This window comes from Hemicordylus capensis, chromosome 2 (assembly GCF_027244095.1).
Source record: "Hemicordylus capensis ecotype Gifberg chromosome 2, rHemCap1.1.pri, whole genome shotgun sequence".
Lineage (NCBI taxonomy): Eukaryota > Metazoa > Chordata > Lepidosauria > Squamata > Cordylidae > Hemicordylus > Hemicordylus capensis.
In genome coordinates this window covers 366,596,779-366,623,817 of record NC_069658.1, presented here as the reverse complement: position 1 = coordinate 366,623,817, position 27,039 = coordinate 366,596,779, and the positions used below count along the sequence as shown (strand labels likewise).

Sequence of the window (27,039 nt, the reverse complement as noted above, 5' to 3'; positions counted from 1 at the left end):
TGGCCGAACGGGCCGGTTTGGGCTGCAAGGGAGGCTGGCAGGGGGAGGGGGAACCTCTGTGGAAACACACGGACACCCAGCCGCCTCCAACAACTACCCCGAAGGAGGTAAGTTTAAAAAAAAATTAACACAAAAAAAATCCACAAACCCCGTGAACAGTCGGTGGGTGTTCGATCCAGGGTCGGACCAAACAGGGGATGGTTTGGTTCTACCCCAAACTGTTGAACCGAACAGGTTCAACATTGAACACATTCGATGTCAAACCTGTTTGCACATCCCTAGACAACTCATTTCATTAATTCATTTAACCTCTATCCTGTATGCTGTTGCTTACTCACTTATTCCTCTGTACCACTTTCCCTTTACTGCTGCTGAGATCCCTATGCATAGACTTTCTTTGTTCTCCTCTAGTATTATGCCCATCTTTTAGCCTCTGCATTAGAAATATCTGTAGGGATGTGTGCGAACCAGTTCGCAGGCCATGTTAGAGACCTGTGAACCGGTTTGTAGGTGGCCCAGTCCAGTGGTCTGACGCCGGGGGAGGGGTGTTGCTTTAAAAGAGGGCGGGTTGTACTTACCCCTCCCACCGCTTTCCCCCCTCTGGTGCTCCAGTTTTTAGGGAAGTCTTCGGGGCAGCAGTGTTCCTCCCTGCCACCCCTACCCCCTTGTTGCCTGCTAAAAGTGGAAGTAACTTCTGCATATGCACTTGCCACCTACGCATGCGCATCTCGATTTCCCTAAAAACTGAAGTGCCGGAGGGGGAAAAGCGGTGGGAGGGGTAAGTACAACCCCACCCCCTTAAAGCAACACACACACACCCCAGCATCAGACCATGCCTCTGCGGTCCATCCACATCCCTAGAAATATGGGCTGAGTAAATCTCTTCCAATGATGACAGAATCCTTGTCTTAGATGGTCAGCTAGGAATGCATAGAGGTAAAGCCAGTCAGATTGAAAGCAGATCATGTTTCCTCTTAGGAGGTCATTTCTGATTTGCTAATTTCCTGTTTTTGACAAAAATGTTGGGTTCCCTATGCATCTGCTTTTTAGGCTGCAGACAGATCTTTTTACCATCCAATGTTTCCCCCACAAGTTTTAGTCCTGAGACCTTCTGTTAATTCTTCCTGTATTTTATTGGAAAAACCCTACTTCCTTTTCTTCCACAACATCCTTCTCCATATCTTCCTTAATGTGATCAACCTTCTCGTTAAACTTGTCTTTCCTCAGCAAAACCCTTTTCTTATCTCATCATCAATTTTATTACGGCCCTTGGCCAGCAGAAATAGGAGTAACAAATATGCCCAATACAATAAATATTGCTAAAACACAATAAAACAGAATACAATCACTCATAATAAATTTCTTAAAAACAATAAACAGCTCTCGCAATTAAGCACTTAATAGGGACCTTAACCTGATGGCAATGTAGAAAAATTTAGCTACAGTTGTTGTAATCCCAGGGCTTGAATCCACGAGACAGTAATGTATATAAAAGAGATCACATCTTCCGGGAAATTTGAGTAACAGAGGGGAAATAAGTTCTTCTCTAGCATCCCAATATAAAGAGCAATATAACAATACATGGGTGACAGTTTCCAGAAGTCCAGCGCCACAGGGGCAGAAAACCGTAACAGGATGATCTTTAGCAAACCTCCATTCCAAAAGAGAAGAGGGCAACACATTAAACCGGGCACGAGCAAATGAAACCCAAAATTTAGAAAAATGCAGTGTTGTTAAGTAATTAGCACTTTTATCTCCCCAAAGTGGCAAAATCCCAAAATGTAAAGGGGAGCAAGTCCTATTGGCCGAAGACATAAGTTCCTGCCGTTCAATATCGTGCAACTGGAGAAATAATATTTCCTTCACCTTATTATATTCCCAAGTGAGGCGTTCTGAAGGAGAAAGGCCCAGTTGCATAATTTTATTATTTACATAAGTTAGCCAAGGGTTGGGATAAGAATCCACCCATAAATATTGGAAAAAAGAAAATTCCTGAATCTCTGAACAGAGTTTACTCCATCTAGCAAAATCAAGCTCCCAGGCTTTACAGACAATAGAGAAAGACCCAGATTCCAAGCATAGAGCAGAATAAGGCACGCACCTAGGCATTGCAAAGATTGCTCTTAGAAAAATAGACTGTACTCTCTCCAGTTCAGCTGTTACTCCCTGGATCCATAGCGGGACTCCAAAAAGTAGTTGGGCCACAATCTTAGCATGAAATACCTGGAATGCCATGGGAACAAACTGGCCCCCTTTAGAGTAATAAAATCGCAAAAAGGCACAGAGAGTATTGCGGGCTTTATGAATTGAGGACAGCCTGTGGGTTTTCCAATTTAGATTATATTGAAATAATATGCCTAAATATTTATAGTTGTAAACCTGCTCAATGTGGTTCTGATTTATAACCCATGTATATAGTTGCCTGGATTTAGAGAAAACCAGAACCTTTGGTTTTTTTTGTAGTTAACTGTTAGTTTCTTATCATTAGAGTAGCCAGCAAAAGTGCGCAACAGTCTTTGCAGACCTAACCTTTTCTTATCTTATGATCATATCATTCCAAGGAAGATGATGAATGATGATAATTCTAAGTGGAAAAAAATAGTGGCTTGCTTAAGGTCACCTGGGGTTTTTTCACACAATCGCGTGGGTGTGCGGGCAGGTAAGGGGGAAGGCAGGGTTAAGCCTACCTTCCCCACAGATGATCCTCAACTGGCCTCATCTGGGCAGTGCTGCCGCACCCATGATTGCTATGGCAGTGATCGGTGTGGCGTTCCTGAGGTTGTGGGAATCCCACAATGCATTGTGCAATGAGCGTGGTGCATTGGGGGATTCCCCCAGGGGAGAGTGCTCTAGGCACACATCTCTGTGTCAGCATGGGTTGAAAGCAATCCACGCTGACACATGATCCCGGAGCCTGGGTTAACGGAGTGCTCACTCAGTTAATCTAGCTAAAAAGCTGGGCTTGAAAGCTGGATTTGGTGCCGTGGCAGCTCCTGGATCCTGGCAGTTCTCATGGGCAGCCAAAGCTTGGCTGCTTGTGAGAACAGCCTCCTGGACAGTTTGTGGTTGACATAAGATATGAATCCGATTCATAGTTCACACTTCTAGCTACTATGTTACACAGTCTTTCAGTAACAAGTAAGGATCACACTTATATCTCCATCCTCAGGCTATGATCTTGTTTCCATTGCTCATGAATGCCCAACCATTTCCCAGCTGCACTGCCATAAGAACAGCACTGCTGGATCAGGCCCAAGGCCCATCTAGTCCAGCATCCTGTTTCACACAGTGGCCCACCAGATGCCACTGGAAGCCTACAGGCAGGAGTTGAGGGCATGCCCTCTCTCCTGCTGTTACTCCACTGCAACTGGTACTCAGAGGCATCCTGCCTTTGAGACTGGAGGTGGCCTATAGCTCTATAGCATGAGCCCCAAAGTAGATATCTTCTCTCTCCCAAGTCTGGTTAGCTGACGTTTTTGCATAGATACACAATTAGAGGTGTGGGAAACATATTTCTGTTCCATTCATTTTCATTAAACACTGTTTATTTCGCTGTTCATTTGTTAAAATCACATTCATTTAAAGTGTTTCATCTGTTTTTGTTACTTTCAAAGGTAACTTTTTTGCATCTATAAATCAACAGAGCAGTGGGATGTTTTGTTTGTTGTTGTTGTTGTTTGTTGTAAAAATGGCATTTAAAGTTTAAAAGAAGCATCTGTAGTCCTCTCTCTCTCGTGCGCGCGCCCTGGAATGTCACAACGGCTGCATTCACATGTAGCACAAAATTGCCATTAAAGCAAAAAATGGAACCGTGGTTTCTCTCCACAAACAGAGAATTGTACCCTCAGAATTTCTCTCAATGTTTCATGTCCTTCACCTGAAGTTCAGAGGTGCCAGCATTATTTCCGAATGCTGGCATCATTGTTAGCCGTCTCTCAAACCGGAATTGAAGAAGGAAGCTTCTCCCTCACTCCGTCTGCTATTGGCTGTGTGGGCTGTCCTTCATGAAAGCTGCACAGCCAGCTCCCCCATCTCTCTGACAGCAGAGAGGATGCTCTCCAGTATCTCTGAATGAGTATGGGAGAGTGGTGGGAGGGGGTGCAGAACCATGTATTACATCGAAAGGCGATCAATGTCTGAAGAAATCTGGCAGACTTAATACTCAGTCCACTTGTGCTGAGTTTTAATGCATCACTGGGGGACTTCAATCCTAAGAGGCGAGTTGTCATTCCATCCATCTTTCTTCTGTCTGACACACAGTGAAATAAAATACAAATGCCCGGTCCTGAGTCAGAAATTGACTTCATCTTTGAAACGTAAATGAAACATTTCTCATCACATGTTTTGTTAAATTGCTTCATTCCCAGAGCACTGATATCGCAAAGCCCGCCTGTCCTTCAGTTAGTCAATTGCTTCTGATGCCTCAGTTCAATCCATGTTATATTTGCCATTTACCATCAACTGGATGCTTCATTCATTTCTTGTCTGAAAGCTTAAAACATGCTGACACACAGAAATCGGTGCATTAATAAATCAAGAAACTCTACATGTCCAAGTTGCTTTTCAATGAGGTCAAACCCTTATTAACTGCAAGAGGTCCGCAGAGAATAAGTTCGTTTGCAATGCATTATCTTGGCTCAACATAGGTAGTTTTCCATAACCTTTCCAAGAAAGAGAAAAACAATTAAAGCTGAATTACTTCATTTATAATTCAGAGTGCTTCGGTGAGGGCTTCATTTATTGAGTACATTGTGGAAAGTCTCTCAGATCTACTTGTGCAAAGGGATCACAGTTGGATCACATAGCTTGAGCCACCCTCGTCTAATGCTTTGGGGTGCTTGCTCGGTTCAAGCAGGGCCTTCACCTTTTACTGCTGCATCTCTAGCAAAGCTGGCAGTGGGAGGAGGGCCCCTTCAATATCTCTTAAAACTGAAACTCAGTCTGTGGCACCCGATGACCACTTTCCAACTCCACTTATTCATAGCCACAATGTTACAGTCTGGATTCTCTCCCCCGCCGTCCCAGTGATTGAATCATCCATTCCTGGAGGAGCTCGGGTCAACCTTTAGAGTTCACGTCAACATAAATGAACCAGGGGGTACATGTTTCACTGCCCAGGGGCAACACTTATTACTTTCAAGGAAAGTAGCTCACCATAAAGAGCAGGAATGAAATCTCAGTGTTTAGGGACATGATTCATCTAAATGCTGAGAACAAGTAAGAGGGATGCCTATTCACATCATGGCTTGCTTCTGAAGGCTATCTGACCACAATTCAAGACAGACTGGGTGAGTTTTGATCCAGGCAATGCCTAGATTCTTGAAGCCACACTCCAACCTTACAAAATCCGAATTTCTTAGCACCATCCCCGCCAGCAGCACCATGTGGCATTCTATTATAGGCATGTGATTTGGGGTATCATGACTTAATAATTGTTTGGGTCAGTTGTTTGTTAAATCCTCAAAAGTCTTGTTCAGGTGTTCATGGCCACAAGTGGATCAGAAGTCATGCCACCCCCACCCTTGTCTTACCACCCGCTCTCTCAACCATGCTTTTCATACTTATCCCAATGTTCATATGAAGAGACAAATGCTGTTAGTGTGATTGTGCCCATCCCTGTGATGGAAAGGCTTGTGATCACCTGTGACGATAATTTCCATGATGGAAATGGGTGTTTCAGATAAAAACTGTGGAAAGCGTGAAGAGCATGGTTCAGAGGGTGAGTGACAGGCCAGGGATAGGACTTCTGACCTGTTTGCAGCCGTGTGTATAAAGCAGCATTCTATGACAGCTGGCTTTAGTTAATGACACACATGCTTCTACGGGGCTTAGCACAATGGGATGCTGATGTCAAAGTACTGTGTTTTTAAGAGCAGCATGGGAGGGAGATGTCTGGCAGACACATAAGAACATAAGAACAGCCCTGCTGGATCAGGCCCAAGGCCCATCTAGTCCAGCATCCTGTTTCGCACAGTGGCCCACCAGATGCCGCTGGAAGCCACAGACAGGAGTTGAGGGCGTGCCCTCTCTCCTGCCATTACTCCCCTGCAACTGTACTCAGAGGCACCCTGCCCTTGATGCTGGAGGTGGCCCACAGCCCTCCGACTAGTAGCCATTGATAGACCTCTCCTCCATGAAGTCATCCAAACCCCTCTTAAAGCCATCCAGGTTGTTGGCTGTCACCACATCCTGTGGCAGAGAGTTCCACAAGTGGAGAACGCGTTGTGTGAAAAAGTACTTCTGTTTGTTGGTCCTAGACCTCCTGGCAATCAATTTCATGGAGTGACCCCTGGTTCCAGTGTTGTGTGAGTGGGGAAAAAATCTCTTTCTCTCCGCTTTCTCCACACCATGCATGATTTTATAGACCTCTATCATGTCTCCCCACAGTCGTCTTTTTTCTAAACTAAAAAGCCCCAGGTGTTGTAGTCTTGCCTCATAAGAAAGGTGCTCTAGGCCCCTGATCATCTTGGTTGCCCTCTTCTGTACCTTCTCCAGTTCAACAATGTCCTTTTTAAGATGTGGTGACCAGAATTGTACGCAGTACTCCAAGTGTGGTCGCACCATAGTTTTGTATAAGGGCATTATAATGTTAGCCGTTTTATTTTCAATCCCCTTTCTAATGATCCCTAGCATGGAATTTGCCTTTTTCACAGCTGCCGCACATTGAGTCAACACTTTCAACGAGCTGTCCACCACAACCCCAAGATCCCTCTCCTGGTCCATCACCGACAGCTCGGATCCCATCAGCATATACTTGAAGTTGGGGTTTTTTGTCCCAATGTGCATCACTTTACACTTGCTAACATTGAAGCGCATTTGCCATTTTGTCGCCCACTCCCCCAGTTTGGAGAGATCCTTTTGGAGCTGCTCACAATCCGTTTGGGATTTCACTACCCGGAAGAGTTTGTTATCATCTGCAAATTTGGCCACATCGCTGCTTACGCCTACTTCTAGATCATTTATGTATACATTAAAAACCACTGGTCCCAGTACAGATCCCTGGGGGACCCCAATTCTCACTTCCCTCCATTGTGAAAACTCTCCATTTATACCTACCCTCTGTTTCCTGTCTTTCAACCAGTTTGCAATCCACACATGTACTTGTCCCTTTATCCCATGACAACTAAGTTTCCTCAGGAGTCTTTGATGAGGAACTTTGTCAAAAGCTTTTTGGAAGTCCAGGTAGACTATGTCAACTGGATTACCTTGATCCACACACTCGTTGACACTCTCAAAGAAGTCCAAAAGGTTGGTGAGGCAAGATTTACCTTTGCGGAAGCCATGCTGGCTCACTCCCAGCAGGGCCTGTTCTTCTAGGTGCTTTACAATTTTATCCTTGAGGATGCTTTCCATCAATTTGCCTGGAATGGACGTTAGGCTAACTGGCCTGTAATTTCCCGGATCGCCCCTGGATCCCGTTTTGAAAATCGGTGTTACATTTGCTACTCTCCAGTCCTCTGGTACAGAGCCCGATTTCAGGGATAAGTTAAATATTTTAGCAAGGAGGTCGACAATTTCACATTTTAGTTCTTTGAGGACTCTTGGATGGATGCCATCCGGCCCTGGTGATTTGTTAGCTTTCAGTTTTTCCAGACAGTTTAGAACATCATCCCTTGTCACTTCTGTCTGACTCAGCTCTCTAGCCTCCATCCCTAAAAAGCCTGGTTCAGGAGCAGGTATATGCTCAGTATCCTCTGCCGTGAAGACAGATGCAAAGAACTCATTCAGCTTCTCTGCAACCTCCATATCCTCCTTAATAATCCCTTTCACTCCCTCATTGTCTAATGGTCCAACTGATACTTTTGGCTAAATGTTCCTCAAACTCTCTTTTTGCCTTCCTTATTGTCACCTTGCATTTCTTTTGCCAGAGTTTGTGTTCCCTTCATTTGGACAGGCCTTCCAATTTCGGAAGGAAGTCTTCTTCCCTTTTATGGCTTCCTTGACGGTACCCGTTAGCCATGCTGGCATCCTCCTGGACTTAGTGGTACCTTTCCTCCTTTTGGGTATACTGTCTAACTGGGCTTCTAGTATTGTGGCTTTGAGTAAACTCCATGCACTCTGTAGCAAAGTGACTCTCCTGATTTCCCCCCTCAGCTTTCTTTTCACCATACTCCTCATTTTGGAGAAGTTACCTCTTCTGAAATTCAAAATGTCTGTGTTAGACATCCTTAGTGATTCTCTCCCCGCATGTATGCTGAATTTGATGGCACTGTGGTCACTGTCCCTAAAGGGTCGATGACACTGACATCACGCACCAGGTCCTGGGTGTCACTCAGAATTAGATCCAAGGTCGCCTTCTCTCTGGTCAGTTCCATGACCAACTGTTCTAGGGCACAGTCATTTAGCGTATCTAGAAATTTGACCTCTTTGTCCTGACTTGAATGTGAATTTACCCAGTCTATGTGTGGGTAATTGAAATCACCCATAATTACAGCCCTGCCTCTCCTTGACGCCTCCCTGATTTCCTCCTGCAACTCCCAGTCACTGTCGGCATTTTGATCCGGAGGGCAATAGCACGTCCCCAGTAGCACGTTTCCTTTCCGGCCTTGTATAGTCACCCACAGGGTTTCTGTGGAGGACTCCAGTCCACTTAGGTTTTCTAGCTTGTTAGATTCTATCCCTTCAATCTCTGTAATTGTTGCAGAACTGGTATATAATCTTGTTTTTAACTTTATATTTTAACTTGTTTGTTCAATTTGGTTAATTTTATTACTTTGATTGTATATTGTATCTATTTTATTGTTGTGCGCCATCCCAAGCAGTGGTGTACTGGAGGGGCAGGGGGATATAAATATTTTAAATAAGCAAATAATAAATAAATAAATAAATAAATAAATAAATAATAAAATCTGTATCTTCCAAATGTATCAGTGCTTAGTAGCTCAAAGGCCTAGGAGCCTTCACATTAGTTAGCACTTCTAGGAATTGAGGCGGGACATTTCCACTAGTTGGTTTCTTATTTCTGAAGATTTTTTTGCCTCAGTTGTACCAACTGTGAATTCCTTTGCTCAGGGTCAGAGTTTAGTATCTATCTTAGCAAGATCAGCAGCTCCCATACCCTCTTGGCTGCATAGGATGTAGTTATTTGTTCATCATTTAGTTTAACTGATTCAAGCTGACTTTATCACTATTGTTTATTTGATTACTTCATGCAGACTTGGCTAAACTGGATGCAGCAAGCAAGAATTAGTCATGAGGAAGTGCAACATATTATATAAATCAGATAAGTCTTTCAACTGACTAGAGACAATTACTGCTTTTGAACACCCAAGTCTTTCTTTCCCTTGATGAACATGTAATCTCCCAGGCCCTTGTATTCAACACTTAGTGAATTTTGACAACTAGGAGCTTCTTCAGAAAATCCAGGTTCTGAGAAAGGGAATCTGAGTATTTATTTATTTATTCATGACTAAAATGTTTGCCTCCACTTTTCTGTATAAAAATGCAGTCATGGTGGTTTACAAAAAAGTCAAATAAAAACTAGTGCTGGCATTTTCAGAATAAGTGTGTTGTGTGCAAGGGACCTTTTCTGTGGTGAGCAGAGAGAAAGTTAAATATGTCTGAGGATGGGCATGAAAGTATTTGAAAAAGTTTCAGAGTTGATGGAGCTGCTTACCATTGACAAAGGGTGGGTTTTACCTCTGTCTTTTAAAACTGAAAAAATTCTGCTAACTCTGTGCACAGTGTAGCAAAAGTGTTTTAAATGATTCCCCCTCCCCAACAACTTCTGGCTGCCATTTCCCCACCAGAATGCCTGGGAAAATGCTGCTGCTGCCACCTCTGCAGAGATGGCAGTGTTTTTCAGTTTTGGACAGAAAAGAAGAAGGTGTTCTGAACCACTGGTAAGTTGCTTGGTACCCCAAACCCTTTTCCTCACTCTGATGCCCACCCTCCCCACTCCCCCGAAAGTGATTGTTCTTAATTTTCACCAAAAAGAATATCTTTGGCAAAAACAGAGGACTTTCAGACCAGCACTAATTAACTCCCTTCCATCAAAAACAATAAAATGACAATTTTCTTTACAGAAACAACAACATCCTGAAAGACTTGCCAAAGGAGAACAATTTCCACTGCCTGTCTAAAGGTGGACAATAATGGGGGGGTAGCCACACCAGTTTAGGAAGGTCATTCCACATATGAGTATTTGGAATACATAGCAGGTCAGGCCACAGGTCCATTGGGATCAGTACTATCTGCTACACTCACTGGCAGGAACTCTCCAGTATTTCATCTAAGGATCTTTCCCAGTTCTCCCTGGAGAAACTAGGAATTGAATCTGGGACCTTCTGCATGCAGGGCATCTGCTCTGCCATGGAGCTACAGCCACAAAGAGACCGTGCACAGAAGCTGTACCTCTGGTGTTGGGGGAAGAGACCAGAGGAGGGCCTTTATAGTGGAATGGGGTTGTCAGTAGTAAGGTTTGCAAGTGGGGAGGCAGTTCTTTAGCATTTGCACCACATAAATCCATTAAATGTATTAACTTATAATTATATGCAGTTTTGTTTTAGTTGCAATGTGTGGTTCAAGCCTGGGGTATTTGGCGATGAGCTTTTAATTATCAAGTGCTCAGACCCATTGATGGGCAGGCAGTAAAACAGCTGTCTAGCTCTTCTTCTTCTTGTGTTCCTCTGATTCTCTGAGCCAGGAGATTCTTGCCTGTTGTGTAAGGGCCTCAGCTTGAACCACCTCAGGTCCCACCTCCAACCACCAGACCTATTGGCAGAGGCAGCAGGAAATCTCTTTCTGATCTGCAGGGCTCCTAGTACAAGTCATCTATGGAGCCTGGCAATAATAATTGCTTGTTATAAGTGTTTAGAATAAGCTACATCTGTGTATTAATTGTAGGACAGGTTTACAATCCAGTGGCATAGCCACAATTGCGAGGGGGGGGGACACAAATGTCCCTGGACTGCTGGCATCAGGGCCACTAGTGTGCCCCCTCACACCCAACCAGTGAATGAAGTGCTTGCCGGCTGGGAGAGATAGAAGCATGGCCCCTTACCCTCTCCTAGCCAGTAGCCTGGGCTTTGTTTGACAAATGAGTGCTTCTCTTCCTTCCTTCACTTATGCAAGGTAGTAAAAAGAAGCACCCAGCTAGCCAACAAAGGACTTGCTGGCTTTGGGAGATGGGCACAAATCTCGCCCTCTCCCAGGGCCCCTTTCACCTTCTCTGAGCTGGCATGCAGAATGCTGCCTGGCTGGGTGCTTCCTTTCTCTCTCTTTCCTCCACCGAGCAAGGGAGAGGAACGGGCCATGCCCCCTGCATTGGTGTGTTTGGGTGCTGGTGCAAAGAATGTAGGCATGTGGCATGGGGGAGGCTGCTGTAAAGGCAGGCAGTGGGCTGCCCCAGGGCCACCGTCAACTTTACTTCATCCTTCTTACAAGGATGTAACTATGATCCCTGTTACTTTTCTTAGTTGGATTACTAATGACTTGTGTGCTTTAGTGATCATGTATTGTTGCAGCAGAGCTGAAAAATATGCTTAGCAATTTCCAGATGTATCAAAAGAGCTCTGCATAGTTCTAGTGTGTTCCTGTCATCAGTACCTTGCAATAATGCTGCTGTGGAAACTAATGCCAGTGTGATCAAATGAACCACTTGTTCAGCAACTGTTCAAGAACCAGCCTATTTCTAAATTCTGAGATTATTCTCTCTTAGGGGTAGATTTAGAAGAGAGATTCCCCACCTCATTAGGCCTGATTTCCATAAGTAATGCTGGGTTCTGAGGAGATTCCACACTGTCAGCAAAAGTTCTTTGTGTACTGAACAATAACTCTGTTTAATTTCACTCTATGCTTTGGATGAATGCTATTATTTAGGTCCTTTATGTGTTCCAAGGGTCTTCTCTGCATGTAGGTTCCACTGCAGAAGTACCTGTCACAAAGGTCTCTAGAGGAATTCTTCCAGAGTCCCTTTCCCTACTTTCTTTCCATCTTGGGAGGTCCTTTATTATCTTACCGGAAGACTTGGCCACAATTCAAAGTTATCTCAGGCAATGGGGCTAACAGACAGAAATAAACAGCATGAAATTTAATAAGCAGCATTCTAAGGTCTTGCACTTTGGTAAGAACAATTAGCAGCACAATTACTACTTAGGGAATGTTTGTCTAGGAAGCAGCAGCGCAGAAAGAACCTGTAGGTTATTCTCGATAACAAGCTGAATATGTGTCAGCAATGTACAGCCCTTGCCAAAAAATATAAAAACATAGAGACAAACAGACAAAGCCACTATCATTCTGACTGCTGGTTTAGTACATTTGCTAAAAGTGTGAGCTTTGAGGCAAGAACACCTCAGTTCAAATCTCAGCCAATGTTTGGCATTTGGTAAGGATAAGGCACTACAATACAGCCTGCCACTTTCCATCTGGGGATAACAATCCTGACATACTTTGTAGGGGTTTGGGGAGGGTTACCAAAATTGTGCGTGCGAAGTTGGACTTTAGTCACTTTGTGGAAGTGGTAAGTTTTGTGGGGATGCACAAGGAACTGCAGTGGGGAGAGAATGCATGACAGAGGGACTCAAGTCATCTAGAGAACTGGCAGGAGAGATCACCTTGCATGATAGCATGAGGGAATAAATCATAGTCCAGCAAAGTATGAATAAATCTCCATTAAATTCTACCATAAATTTTAGCAAAGAGAATAATCTGAACACTTCCTGGGCTCCTGCCAAGGCGGCTGCTGCTGCTGCTGAGAGAAGTAGTAACCATGAAGTCGTCAAATGTTAATTCACTCTTTATTCATTTGCTGTTCTTTTATGGTGAAATTTCTGAAATTTTGATTATCAAATATACTTTCCTAATGAAGTGCAGAGATCAACACATCCTGCTGGGTAAATATGAGCAACAGCAGCAGGGCTTATTCACTATCTTCTTGTTTTGATGACCATTTATTATTTACCTCATTAGCTTAATGGTTTCCTTGGGCTATAGGGAGTAATTTGAAAAGTGAATCATGGATGGATAAGCAAATACCCATGCTCTTCACTTGCAGTTGAAGCAATGAACTGATGGGACTGAAGTCCCCTTTATTGGAACAAGTGCAATACACTGGAGCAAAATCTAGAGTCAAAGCCAGGACCAACGTGTATTGGTAGAGAGAGGAAATTAATATATGGTAGTTTGAGTGCTGGATACAGCCTTAAGATATTGAGCCCATTCACATGACACAAGCTTCTTGGGTAGCAGAGGGTTTACCCAAGTAGCCTGTGTCATCTGGGAGACCAGGAGGCCTTCTGACACAGTTGCTGCTGATCTGGATAGCCAGGGCTGTCCTTAGGGTGGGGCAATCGCCCCCAGCCCCGAGCTGGCACAGCCCCCACTCTGGGCACACCGCAGCCTGCCCTGCTCTCTCTCCCAGTCTCAGTCTCAGCAATTGCAGCCCAGCCCGAGAGCTGACCGTGTGTGTGTGTGTGTGTGTGTGTATGCACGCACAGCACAGGCTTGCCTGCGATTGAAAGGCTCCCTCCAGGCAAGCTGCTACATCTCCTTCCCTCTCCACCTCTCAGCTGTTCGGTGGGTGGGCGGGGCTGCCAGAGAGGCCTCTAGTGCAGGCCTCACTGAAGCCTCAAGCAAGCAAGGAAGGAGGCAGAGTGGCCAACGCTGGGCTGGCTGCCCTTGCCCACCACCGCTGTGGGCAGACCCTCTGCCCTGCCCAGCCCAGCCTTTGTCTCCACTGGACTCCTCAGGCTTAGTAATGGAGGTATAATGTGATTTCCTTTTTGTGGTTATTCCCCCCCCACACACTTTGAATATTTAGGGAACGGCTTGTCATAGGGCTTTGATATCGGGCACATACTTATGTAGGGCAGATTGGGAAGACTCTGAATATTTAATTTGAAACAGATTGGGAAATTTGTTGATTTTAAATATGTTTTTAATTTTTAAAAAAACACCATTTAAAAAGTCCTAAAAGTGGCTTGTTTCATTGCAGAAAATTGCAAAAATATCTGGAACTGGGGCTCCGCCTTAGACCATCATTCCACCTCCATATGGAAGAATCTGTCCTTTGCTTTCATAAAAAAGGGTAAAACATAAAAAAAGGGTAAAACACCCACCTTTCTGCCCCAGGCTTTAGATCATCTGGAATGCTTGGCATAGGGCTTTGGTATTTAGCAGAGATGTAGGGCAGGGTGGGAGGAATATGTATATTTAAATTGAAGTGGATTGGACAAATTGTTGGTTTTTAATTTTTAAAAAAATTAGAAAACCCCATCAAGAAAGTCCTATAAGTGGCTTGTTTCATGATAGAAAATTACAAAAAATTTGGGAACAAACAAACAATATATAATAAATATATATTTATAAGTGTACTGTGCTCAATTTGGTTTATAGCCCAGAAAGTCTGAGTGAGAACTGTGAAGCATGTGTTGTGCATTTACTTACTTACTTACTTACTTACTTACTTACTTACTTACTCATTTAGAAATGCACTATATGTCCAAGTTGGTTTGACATGTCCAAAAACCTCACGCACACTATTTACACTGCATGCCATCAATCGGTATGATTCTGGAATGATATGAAATGTTAAGGAGGCCCCGCATATGCCGATTTCCTTTGACCCACACCCCACTAGGGACGGCCCTGAGGGTAGCCCAGATCAGCTACCTGGGCAAAAGATGATGTAGGAGGGGAACAGAGTCAATCCTACCTCACTTTCTGGTCATATGCAGCACTGGGGCTCTGAAAATGACTGCCAGAAGTGGCGGCCATAGAGTCCCAATTGCAGGGGTCAGCACACCCATGCAATGGATGAGCCTCACCCTGGGAAAACCACCATCATGATCATGATGTCTCCCCTGCCAGGGAGAGGAACCCTCTGCATCGGAGAGGGCTTTATCTCTGGTGCCCACGTGATGCATTGTGGGATGCAGGGGACTTCTTCCTCCCAATCCCACTTCCATTGTCCGTCACTGTTTTGGTCATGTGGGTGCATGAGCAGAAGAGCCCCAAAGAGACACTGACCATCATCTGGAGGAAGGTAGGTAGGATCCTGCCTTTCCCCAAGCCCCACCTTTTTCCTACTGTAAAACATCCCCCAACAGCCAATGGAGGCAGATTGTAGCAAGTAGCACATTCAGACAGAAATGTGAGAAGAACTGATTCTGGGGTATTCAGCAGGAAAACAGTGTGTATGTGTGTGTGTGTGTGTGTGCATGTGTGTGCAAAGGGTTAAATCTCCCACCCACCCAACACCACAATCTTGATCTGGATTAGGCCTCTAATAGCAGCTGTTAAAGGGGAAAAACACACACCGGGAGATAATTATGTGTTTAGTGTCTCATGATAGTTTGGCCCTGTGTGTGCATGTATAAGATAATGCAATGTCAAATTCAGCACAAGCCATATGAGCATGGGTTGTCATTTTCCTGCTTTTTAACTAGAAAGACTAAATTAATATGGCTGACATATGCTTGGTGTTTCAATGGGAGTTCTTATTATCTAAATCTTGAACCCTACTGAGGAAATTCATGGACTGGTAAGTGAATTTACTAGCTTCTAGATTACTCTATCAAGGGCTCCAAGTTCCAGCTGAAGACAATATGCATTTCTACATCATCTTCTTTCATGCTTCATGGACTGCAAAATAAATATTTGTCTATATATCTGTTGATGACATTCATCCCTGTAAAAATCTATACTTTGCATTTACCAAGGACCAGCAACTACAGCCAGATCTGTATAGTCTCTTAACATAGTGAATTTTTAAAATATATGTGCTATACAGAGAAACTGATCCTGTCAGCTTGGAAAGAATATGGAGTCTGTCTTTAGGAGAAACTGCATTTTTGTCTCATTAAGAAAAGTATGTTTGGAGGCTGAGAGTGTTTTAGTGATATATTGACCCAGTGGCATCTCAAGACCTCTGTGTACCTGAGGCAGGGCACCAAATGCTCCCCCACCATCTTGGGGCACACACTCTTGCTCTCTTTCCCATTTTCTTTTAAGGGGCGGTAGAAAGGCATCTTGCTGCCTCACTGGTACCCAATAACCTGCTGTCTGAGGTGATTGCTTCACCTCCCCTCATGGAAAGGCTGGCCCTGTGAACAGCTACTGTTCACGTATGTACTGGGAGTAAATGCAGGTGAATGTATTTTATATTCTTGACACTTCCCATCGGAGTGGTAACTTGGACAAATAAACAATTCTGCATTCACAAACTAGTCAAGGGGGATCTTCTACAGGCAGCCAAAGGAAAGGGAAGTTGCAATAAGTGAGAGAGGCGTGTGTTGGATGAAATTATATCCTGCTTTGAAGGAAAGGAATGAAAGGATTGATTCTTTTCATTCTTTTGGGGTTAAGTGGGAGAAGCATTTTCAATAACTCAAAGCACTCATGCACACTTTATACCTGTTCATCTGTATTTGCTTTAGCCACTGTGTGTTGCATTCCAAACTTGCCTTTTGAAATGGATCTTATCATCCAACCAGGCCATAATAGAAATGTTTTAGCTGATATGGCCTCTGAATTACAGGATTTATACAGTCTCTTTGTTGAGCTGTCTCAGTAATAGGGGACAATAGAACAGCTTTGTTAACCTCTGAGAGTGCAGTCTAGACACTTTGAAGAGCCAATGGCTGTTTAGCATTGTATACTGAATGTCTGATTCTGATCTCATTCACTGTGACATAATCAGAGAATACAGCTGTCAGGCATAATATAAAAGACACGGAATAGAGAGAAGGTAGTTTCTTCCAAATGCTTAACTATTAGCTTGCTATCTGTGCACCAAACTAGATAACATGCTGAAGAAGCGTGAGCATTCTGACATCTGGGTTTGTTTTTGTTTAAGTTGAAAAGCAGCCATGGGAGGCTGCAAGTTTCCATGGGAAAGTGATATGGAGGAGCTGCGTAACACTTTCTCTTCCTGCTGTTTGTTTACTCAAAATGTCCCAGTCCAACCTCTTTTTTTCCTGCTGGGGAAGCAGTTTTTTGGAGGGATCGATTTTGAGCAGAAAAAAAGTGCTCAAAAGGGAAATTGTTTAAACATAACCTGCTTTTCCACTCCTGTGGTTAATTTGAAAAAGTAAGACTATTTATTATTGAATTTCTATATTGATTTTCTATCTTAAACACGCTTAAGGTGGTATACCATTACAAGTGCAACAAGAAGTTCTAGTAAGAACTAATCTGCCTACTTTCTTTTCACTATTATCTTAATTGATAATCACCATCTTCACAAGTCAGTCTATTTCCACCTGAAACATTTATGCATCCACTATCTTGAATTGAGGTGGATGACATCATCACAAACTATGCCATTGAGGTGTCCCTATATGTCCTTACAACTGAACTAAATTTGGTTCATATCGGTTCCCACTTCCACCCCAAATGTTCATGTGTCCACCATCTTGAACTGGATGGATGACATTATCACAAACTATGCGGTTGAGATGTCCCTGTAACAAATTTGGTTCAAATCAGTCCAGGCATTGCGAAGTTGATAGGGGGACAAAGCCACGCATACACGAACACACACAGAGAGAAAGCTGGATGATCTCATGAAGTTACTTTCCTTAAGGAAGGTAGGCTAAAAAATACAATTTACAATATGCATGCGAAATACGTACTCAGCAGTAGCAAGCAAGCAAGAAAGCAGCAAGCAGAATAATAGCAGTATCAGCAGGCAGACTCTGGCTTCATGAAAAGGTATTGACTGAATGACAAAATATATTCCAGGAATGGCCTGGCAAACTTCTGGTGGGGGGAGCGCATCACTGCCAGAAAGTTCCAGGTCATCACTGATAGAGATGGGACCCATATTTCCAACAGACTTTCTAGTTTGGCTTCATTAAGTGCCAGAAATACTCCAACTAGCCCTTTTAAATAAGTGGAGGGGGCAGGGGAGTCAAGCATGGGTGCACAAGTCTTCTTTCCACCCAGAGCACTGTCTAAACAACACATTAGGGCAATTTGTCCAAACAGCCTCAATGCACAGTTTAATGCCATTTTAATGTAGTACAGACTGCAAATTTAGGGGTGGTTTGGACAAATCACCTCTTCTGTGATTAGGCTGTAGTGGAATGGGGGAGATGTACATGTCAACTCTCCCCCCTACAAACATTTAAAAGGGTTGTTTGGAGTATCCAAACAGCTCAGAGACAGACAAGTTTTTTCAGAACACAGAACTCTGTTGGCACAAAAAAATGTAGTGATCAAGGATTATCCAGGAAAGTTTAAAGTCTTTTCATATCTTAAGTGCTTCTGGTGTTGTCCACCCTGATTGAGAATAAGAAGAGTTTAAAAAAACCCCTCAGTGGATTAATGGAGGGATAGAAAGATGGATTGGTTCTTTAGGGATGAGTTGAACAGTAAACCTTATAGACCAGGGTTTCTTAACCTTGGGCCCTGTCTAGGGATTCTAGGAGTTGTAGTCCAACAACATCTGGGAGCCCAAAGTTAAGAAACCGTGTTATAGACAATACTAGTTGATATATTTTTGTATATATTGTATTTTTGTATATTTTGTATTTTTATATATATTGGCTGGCATCCAGACTTGCACTGTGCTGGTTAACTGTGCTGACTTCAGACTAAGGCTGTGCTGTAGTGCAAGCTGATGAAGGGGCAATTTTCAGTGATCTTCTATTCCTGCTGAAACCCACTGTGTGTCATGCAAATAATCCCCGAAGGTCACACAAACCTCATGGTCATATTTCCGTGATGCCGACTGGGCTTCAGAGGGAAGAGGGGATTGTTGAAAATTGCCCCTTCTCCCACTCACACAGTGGCGCAGCCTTAGTCTGGAAGTCAGTACGGTTGCACCTGCCAGTCTGCATGTCAGCCACTGTCTCTGCTAAACATTTCCTTGGAATTTGAATACATTTTACTGGTGCTGTAAATGGTATGATCTTGTATCAAGCTGAAATTGTATAAATGCTAGCACTTGTGCTATGAGAAATCAACTTAGATGATAAAGTCCCATTATTATTAGAACTGTATGCTTTAATCTGGAGATAAATCAACAAAATGTTAGTTAATCAGTAGAGGTCAAATGTAATTGGGGAGGCTGAGAATTAAGAACACATTTGTTTATCTAAGTTACTGTGAATTAGCGGTGTGCCTTTGTTTCTCAACAAATGGAAAATGCAACCATATTGAACCCATTCATCTGCTCCTAACCGCACAGTTTAAATACAATTTTCATTCATTCTGAAACAAATGGAGAGAGGTTTTGAATGAAAGAATACATTGCATTTATTTCGTTCATTGCCTTTTTTAATTGTTTGTAATGGTAGAGGCTCATCTGTAGTGTGGCAGAATGGCAAGCTTGCTATCTTTCTTTAAAAAAAAAACTATTCAAAGGAATGGCAGAGCTCCTTTTGGCCCCTGCTTCCCAGTTGTTACAATTCTGCCCCCCACCCCCATGCCCAACGGTGCTGAATGACGAGCTATCATTTATATAGAGTGGAACATCAAATGGAATTTGAGAGGAGTAACGGAATGTATTTAGCTGTTCCCTTTAACAGACTGAAACACAAAGTGATTTGTCGTTCCACAGACATGAAATATTTGATTGTCAGACATATGCAACTTCAATAATGCATGTAAGAAACATATTCAAATGCACACATATTATCTACCCAAATGCTCTTTTTCTTTTCTTTTTGCTGTGGCTGATGCATTACCAACTTGCTACTTTGTCATTTTATTTCAGTATGTAAAATGTGCAGAACTCCTGGTTTAGATGCAGAGGCATAGCCCAATGAACATATTGCTCATATTATCATTGGCAGCACAAAAATGAGGATTCATGAGTGCCACAAATTATATTGTCATAATTCTACTAGGAAAGCTCAACTGAAATGAGAGAGACAGAAAAATGGGGCATTTTCATTCACCCAGGACAAACCAGAACAAAAGGATCTGAAAAAGCTCTGTTATGCATAATCACATTTTTTGTTCCAGAATAGAGGTAACAGATTTTTATTGTGCAGGATTGAATGAAGGTTTAGGTCCTTCAGAGGCCTAAACTTGTGGAACAAAAATGTAAGAAAAAGTAGTCATATGAAAACTCTCTTATAAAATATAATGCCATGCGTTGACATTTTAAACTACTCGTAAATCAATCTCTTCCAAGAGTGTGGAGAAAAACATCTGGGGGAAAAATCTGGAATTTCTTCTTGCTATGAACCCTGGAATTTGGAGAGAATTTCAGTTTCTGTTTCCCTAAAGTTCAGAGACGTTTTCGGCTTTGGAGAAATTTCTCCACATCTCATAATATCGGGTTCAGGTGAGTGACTCCAGATAAGACTGGGCCAAGCCACAGTTCTAGTGCACCCCACTAGAACTGGTACAGTCAGTCAGGTACAGAAAATGGTACAGGTTGAGTATCCCTTATCTGAACTGCTTGGGACCAGAAGTGTTCCAGATTTCTGACTTTTCCAGATTTTGGAATATTTGTATACTGTAATGAGATATCTTGGGCATCAGATCTAAGTCTAAACATGAAAGGTTACTGTACACTGTATTTTATTTTTTTAGGTTTTATTTAAAGTCTCTAGCACCAAAGCGAGCGAGTGAGTTGAGGCATTTTGTTCTTTGTTTTTTTACGAGGTGCTCAGCTGCACCTGAGTCAGCGCTGTGGCGCATGCCGTGGTGGTTTCCAGATTTTGGAGCATTCCAGATTTCGGATGTCTGGATTAGGGATACTCAACCTGTACTTGTAAAGCTAAAGTTACAAGGGTAATTTCCTAACACAGATTGGAATGCCAGGAGCCCTAGCTCAATGAGGGCTGATCCATGATACTTGTCCTTTTCAGAAGAACTGGATGCAGTTCACAGCATGGTAGGGCTCCTTACAGGACTGAATCTGTGATCATTGTTTGAACTATTCAAGTGACTGCAGTGTGATTTCCAGCCCAAAGATCCCCCGCTAAATTTTGTTTTTTTCTGTTGTATTAAATATATCCTCCTATAGCCAAAATTAGCAACTGCAGTTGCCTATCAATGGAATGTGTTAGGTGAAAAAATTCCCACAGGGCACAATTGCCTTGCCCTGCCCCAGCAGGAATGATTGATATTCCCTCCTTGCAGCAACCCTCAGAGAACCAGTTATTTTCTTATCAGCATCAGTACATTACTGCACTTTTTGAGCCTCACTGTTGATCCTCTGGGAAATGAAGTTGGTGAAATGATTGCATTTGCATTGTAAGAGTAATTTCACAATTTAAGTAAATGGTGATGCCAGATCTGGGAAGTTTCCTGAGCTCTTGATTGAAGGTTATGGTGCAGCCATTTAAAGCACTGGGAAAGGTCAATGGAAAGGCAGCCTTGCAAATGTGAGTTTGTAAATGCAACTGTGGTGTATGCAAGCATACATTTTAGAATGGGGTTGCTTATAGTGCTGGAGGGTTTTCTGTTTTAACCCTTCCCATCCTGTACTGGTTTCTAACTTTAAATGGCCCGACTTTAAATGGCTGCTTTTCTTGAGTGAGGAAGAATACAGTATTGTATGTGTACCTGTGTTATTTTCCCCTGTGAGGCAAATAGCAACTTTGAGGTGGATGTTTTAAAATGGGCAAATGGTGTGTGTGTGTGTGCATGCAGAGGGAAGTTAATGTACCTTCCCACATACCATCCAGTTCACCTCCCCTCCACATCTGGCTACATTCCTTTTTCAAAAAACCATTGGTCTGATTGCACCACACACATAACCATGATCTGCTCGTAGATCTCCCAGCATCAGTGCCAGATTTAGGCACAAGCTAAGTAAGCTACAGCTTAGGGTCTAACACTATGAGGCGCCTCTGAATACTAAACATGATCAAAGTTTTATGTAATTGGTTGAAAAATAAAGGAGAAAGCAGGGGTGGGGACTAAAAAACAGACAGTATTCTGATAAAACAAAAATATACTTATATGGCTACATAATTATTTATCATACTGCATTTAAAAAACTGTAAGTTATATTGGAATTTGATTATATCAGGATCAAATCTAGAACAACACCTGCTGTCACAATTACAGGCAGCATTCACCTTTTCAGAATAATGCTGTTGTAACTGTGAACAGCACAAGTGTGTGTGTGTGTGTGTGTGAGAGAGAGAGAGAGAGAGAGAGAGAGAGAGAGAGAGAGAGAGAGAGAGATGTACGGGTTGGGACTTCTGACCTGTTTTGTAGGGATGTGCGAAACATTTCAATATTGAAACATTTTGACCTGCAATGGGCTGTTTAGAGTGTTTAAAGCTGCGGCGGGGGGGGGGGGGCAGTTTGTGTTGAAATATTTCAACATTCTGAGCGCCATTTTGGAGGCCCATTTTTCCATTGCTGGTTGGTTTTCTGGCACTGGCTTGTGATTGGCTTGTGATTTCCTTGCTTCTTGGTTGGCTTGTTATCATACAAATCAAGCGTTGTTATGGGCAACTGTGCCCCCACTGACTAGGGGAACAGGGGAGCCAAAAAGAGGGAATTTTTCAAAATGTATTTAAAGGAACTGGGAGCCAGAGAGAGCCCTTCTAGTTCTTCTCATGGTAAGAGTCTAGAAGCTTTGTTTCTTATTGGACCATTGGTCCATCTAGCTCAGTATTTTCTACAGTACACAGAGTCAGACTTTTCCCAGGTTACAGGCAGGATTCTCTCCCTCGGCCCTCTATCTGGAGATGCCAAGGAGGGAACCTGGAAACTTCTGTACATACACAAGTATGCAGATGCTCTTCCCAGAGTGCCCCCATCCCCCAGGGAGAATATCTTAAAGCGCTGCTCACATTTCTCCCTGCTCCTTCCAAGCTGTTCAGAGCTGAGCTGCCCAGGACATGACTGAACTGTCCTACTGTCTCTTATGGCAGGGAGGATGGAAGGAAGGAAGGAAGGTTTGACTTTGTAGTTTCCTCAGCACCACAACATAATATGCTGTGCCATTGCTGCTATACCTATCTGGTTTTGCTGGGTTGCAGATTGACAAAAGTAGAACTTGGGTGCCTATCTTCCTTGAGATGTGGTTTGTTTTGTTTGTGAGATAATGTTGTGGTGAGAAATGGACCATGTCAGCTGTGTGTGTGTGTGTATGTGTGTAATTTTTCTTGGTAATTGCTGTGATGAGCTCCATGTCTGGCCTTGAGACTAACTTGTGCTTCACTTACTACTCTGGTCTGCTCTGCAATCTGCATTGCAAGGTATACTAGGGGTGTGCAATGAACCGGTTCAGTTCAATGGTTGATTGTGAACCAAACTGGCCTCCAGGAGAGGCCGGCCAGTCCACGATCAAACCGAACTGATCCCTGTACATTATGGATCGGTTTAGCCTGGTTTGATGGTCTGAGGGGCTATGCTTGTAAAGTGGGGATGTGGTGAGAATTTTACAAGCAATGGGGAATCCTGCCTTTAAACGGCTTCTAGGGGGAGTGGGTAGCAAGAGGGCACTTTTAAAAGTATGTGCTTACTGATTCTCCACCACCAGTGGCTGCTGCTCCTTGAAACCCTGGCGCTCAGCCCAGCCCGGGCTGCTGAAGGGAGCCACAGGGGTTTTGAGGAGTGGCTGCCACCACCGCCAGAGGATTGGTAAACACCTACTTTTAAAGGTGCCCTCTTGCCACTCCCACTCTACCCCGGCTGCCCTTGTAAACCTTTTAAAGTCAGGATTCCCCTTTGCTTGTAAAGGAGAATCCTCACCAGATCCACCTTTACAAGCAGAGCCCCTCAAACTGTTGGGTTGGGTCAGATTGGTTCAGGCCAGTTCAATTGAACGGACCGGCTGGTCAGTTCAACTGAACCAGTTTTTGGACTGGCGGTTTGGTTTGAATTGGGTCTGAATTCTAACTAAATTGCAAAAATCAGTCCATACACATGCCTAAGGTGTACTCAGTCAAAATGTGGCTGAAGTTGCTCTAGTTGAGCTTATGGCTATGCTTGCAGCTATGTAAGGATGCTGCTGTGGCATCTGTTGCAATGCTAGGAAGTAAGGAGTCATAATTGTGTGTGAGAGAGCAACTTGTGCCAATGATGTTGATGTAGCGCAGACACTGGCTGGCAGTCGATTTTGGGTCAGTGATTCTTTTTTGGCCATTTTTGGACTGTGTTTGATATGTGTGTTCTGTGTTGGGAGGGAGAGATTCCCTTTTACTGTGTGATTTGGCAATGCTTTTCAAGGCAGGGTTGCAAATTGCAATGCAAAACCTGTGTGCAGTCTGTGAGTGCATCTTTTTCCAGCCATAGGGGACAAGGGGAAATTCAGAACACCCCATTGGTCCCAATTCAAAACATCCCCATGGGCATGATGGATGCTACCTACTACCCAACCCACAAAAGAAATGTGCAAGCGGGCTGTTTTAAACACACTTTTAACATTTTCTCAAAACTCCCATAGAATCCTATGGTAAGTAGCACACATCATGCCCTACCACTCAACCCACTTTGGTATCCCTTGGAGCTACTCATGGGGAACAATGGGGTGTTCCGACTTCGTTTTGAAACGTTTTGAGTTTTGTTCCGTCAAAACAACTGGTTTGACCACTGTTTTGTCAAAACATTTTGGCCATCCACATTTTGTTTTGAGTTAGAAATAAAATGCAAAATCTGTTTTGTGCACATCGCTACTATTTTCAAATACTATGGGGCCTTTTAAGCTTGGCATAGTTTAGGGCCTCAGCATGTCATAATATGGCCACATCCAGCATCAAATTTAGTTTGACTCTGCAGATTGACTTGTACTGCCAATCAAAAACAGGTAATGTTTTTATTTCATTTTTTTAAAAAAAACCCAAAAGTAGCAAAGCAATATGTCCACCTATGAATTTGTACTACCCGCTGTGTCAAGTTAGATTATAGAAGTTAGCTTATTTTTACCCTTTTATTCCTTTTTCTACATTACCCTGTTTTTCTCTGATGCTTCTCTTTGTGTATGTGTTATTAATTAAAAATACCTTTCTAGATGCAAGTGCTTTAGAGCACCATGGTCCTGTGGGTTTCAAACCATCCCATGTGCCCTCTATATTACGGATTTAAGCAGAATGGGTATAGAGAGGAACATAGGGATGCCATCTTCAGAGAGACTTGGGGTTCACAGGCCCTGCCTAGAGAATATACCTTCTTCAGCAACCCCTGAAAGTATGCCCTCTACCTTGGGGAAATAGAAAGTCTGGTGACATAGAGCAGGGATCCTCAAAGTTGGGCCCCCAGATGTTCTTGGACTCCAACTCCCATAATCCCAAGCCCCAGTGGCCTTTGGTTGGGGATTATGGGAGTTGAAGTCCAATAACATCTGGGGGCCCAACGTTGAGGATCCCTGACATAGAGGGTTGATGGCACCTGAAAAAACTTAGAACTGCAAGACCTGGTGGAAAAGGGACAGGTAAAACGTTTGTGTTGAGGAGGTTGTGGCAGCAACATGTTGGGAGCAAGCCCAATTTAAATGAATGGCAATACTACCATGTTCTTGTGTATACATGCTCACTGGGGCACATGCATAAGAAGATCTCAGTATATTGTTCCCAAATTGTATCATTTTTCACCTTCTTAACTGTAAATCCCCATTTCCCTGTATTGTCTTGGGGATTTCTTAACTCTTGTTTTCTTAGTTGGCCTAACTGGGTATTGCACTAAATGTGTCACAGGATTTGACATGCCCCCCCACACCCACCCATGGTATCAGGGAGATCCCCAATGTAAAGAGCATGCCACATTGTCTACGCCAGTTCAGAACATAGTAGCTCAATTCTGGCAATTAGACCATATAAGCCATTGTGTCACCAGTAACTGAGCCAGGCATACTCTCTAGTTTTTAAATGAATTTATTAGCTTTGATTTCACTCACTACTACTACTACGACTTATATACTGTTCTTCAACCAAAGTTCTCAAAGTGGTTTACACAGAAAAATAAACAATACACAAATAAGATGGTCCCCTGTCCCCAAAGGGCTCACAATCTAAAAAGAAACATAAGGTTGACACCAGAAATAGCCACTGGAGGGATGCTGTGCAGGGGTTGGGTAGGACCAGCTCCTTTCCCCCAGCTAAATATAAGAGAACTGCCACTTTAAAAGGTGCCTCTTTGCTCAGTTAGCAGGAAACCATGCTGCATGCGTCTTGCTAGTCAATGCATAGTGAACACAAGAAAATTGCTAAGCTATGGTGATGAGTGTGGGAGTTAATCCTTCTGGTGAATCCGCCAAGGTGTCTTTTCATAGTTCTTTCCCCAAGGGTTAGCAAGCATGGCTAGTTTAGATTCCTTAATCCTCCACAGTCCACACCCTTTTCTATGAATGCTCATTACAGCTTTCTTGGCTAATGTCTTCTGTGTATGCTAATGTTCTTAGTGACTGAATTTCTGGTATCAGAACGAACACTTCCTTTCGTGTGTTTTGTGTCTCCATTGTTTTGATGCACATTTGCAGCACAGCTGTGATGAGTAAAGTTACATACTGCAAGTCTTCCTTGTTTACTTTAGCTTTAGGTACTCATATTGTACTTATATGTTCCCTTACTCAGCAAATAGTAACTTTTGGTAGAGCAATTTAGAGAAACAAGCACAGGATGGAAAGGAGTAAAACCCTCCTCCAGCATTGCAAACATCCCCCAAATCCAATCTATAGTGGTTGTGTGTGTGCGCGTGTGCGTGTGTGTGTGTGCGCGCACATACTCACATCTGTCTCTCTCTCTTACACACACACACACACACACACCCCACAGCTGCATTTACAAGCTTGCATTTGCAAGTCTTCTTTCCATGGACCTTCCCCAATGCATTAACATGTGTGCCATAACTACACCAGTGTGGTGTAGTGGTTAGAGTGCTGGACTAGGACCAGGGAGACATGAGTTCAAATCCCCATTCAGCCATGATACTTGCTGTGTGACTCTGGGCCAGTCAGGTCTCTCTCAGACTAACCTACTTCATAGGGTTGTTGTGAGGAGAAACTTATGCATGTAGTACACTGCTCTGGGCTCCCTGGAGGAAGAGCAGGATATAAAATGTAAACAACAACAACAACAACCTCCAGTTAAGAGCTCAGGAAGCTATTGAGATCTGGCTTTACCACCTACTTAAATTGATAAATTACTCTTACAGGCAAACACAATCATTGCCAAATCTACTCTT

At 43.3% G+C, this 27,039-nt stretch overlaps 1 protein-coding gene across 6 annotated transcripts in view; it reads left to right on the top strand.

Moving 5' to 3' along the window:
• The window catches only part of KCNIP1 (potassium voltage-gated channel interacting protein 1), a 539,171-nt gene that overhangs the window by 442,535 nt on the left and 69,597 nt on the right, over window positions 1–27,039 (top strand). Inside the window, exon 1 of one of the 6 annotated variants that reach the window (XM_053295929.1) lies at window positions 13,597–13,702. The exons of the other annotated variants lie outside the window; for them this stretch is intronic. The gene's annotated coding sequence lies outside the window, so the exon portion shown is untranslated. Of the gene's footprint in view, window positions 1–13,596; window positions 13,703–27,039 lie in introns of those variants that run through there. 6 annotated transcript variants of the gene reach the window in all.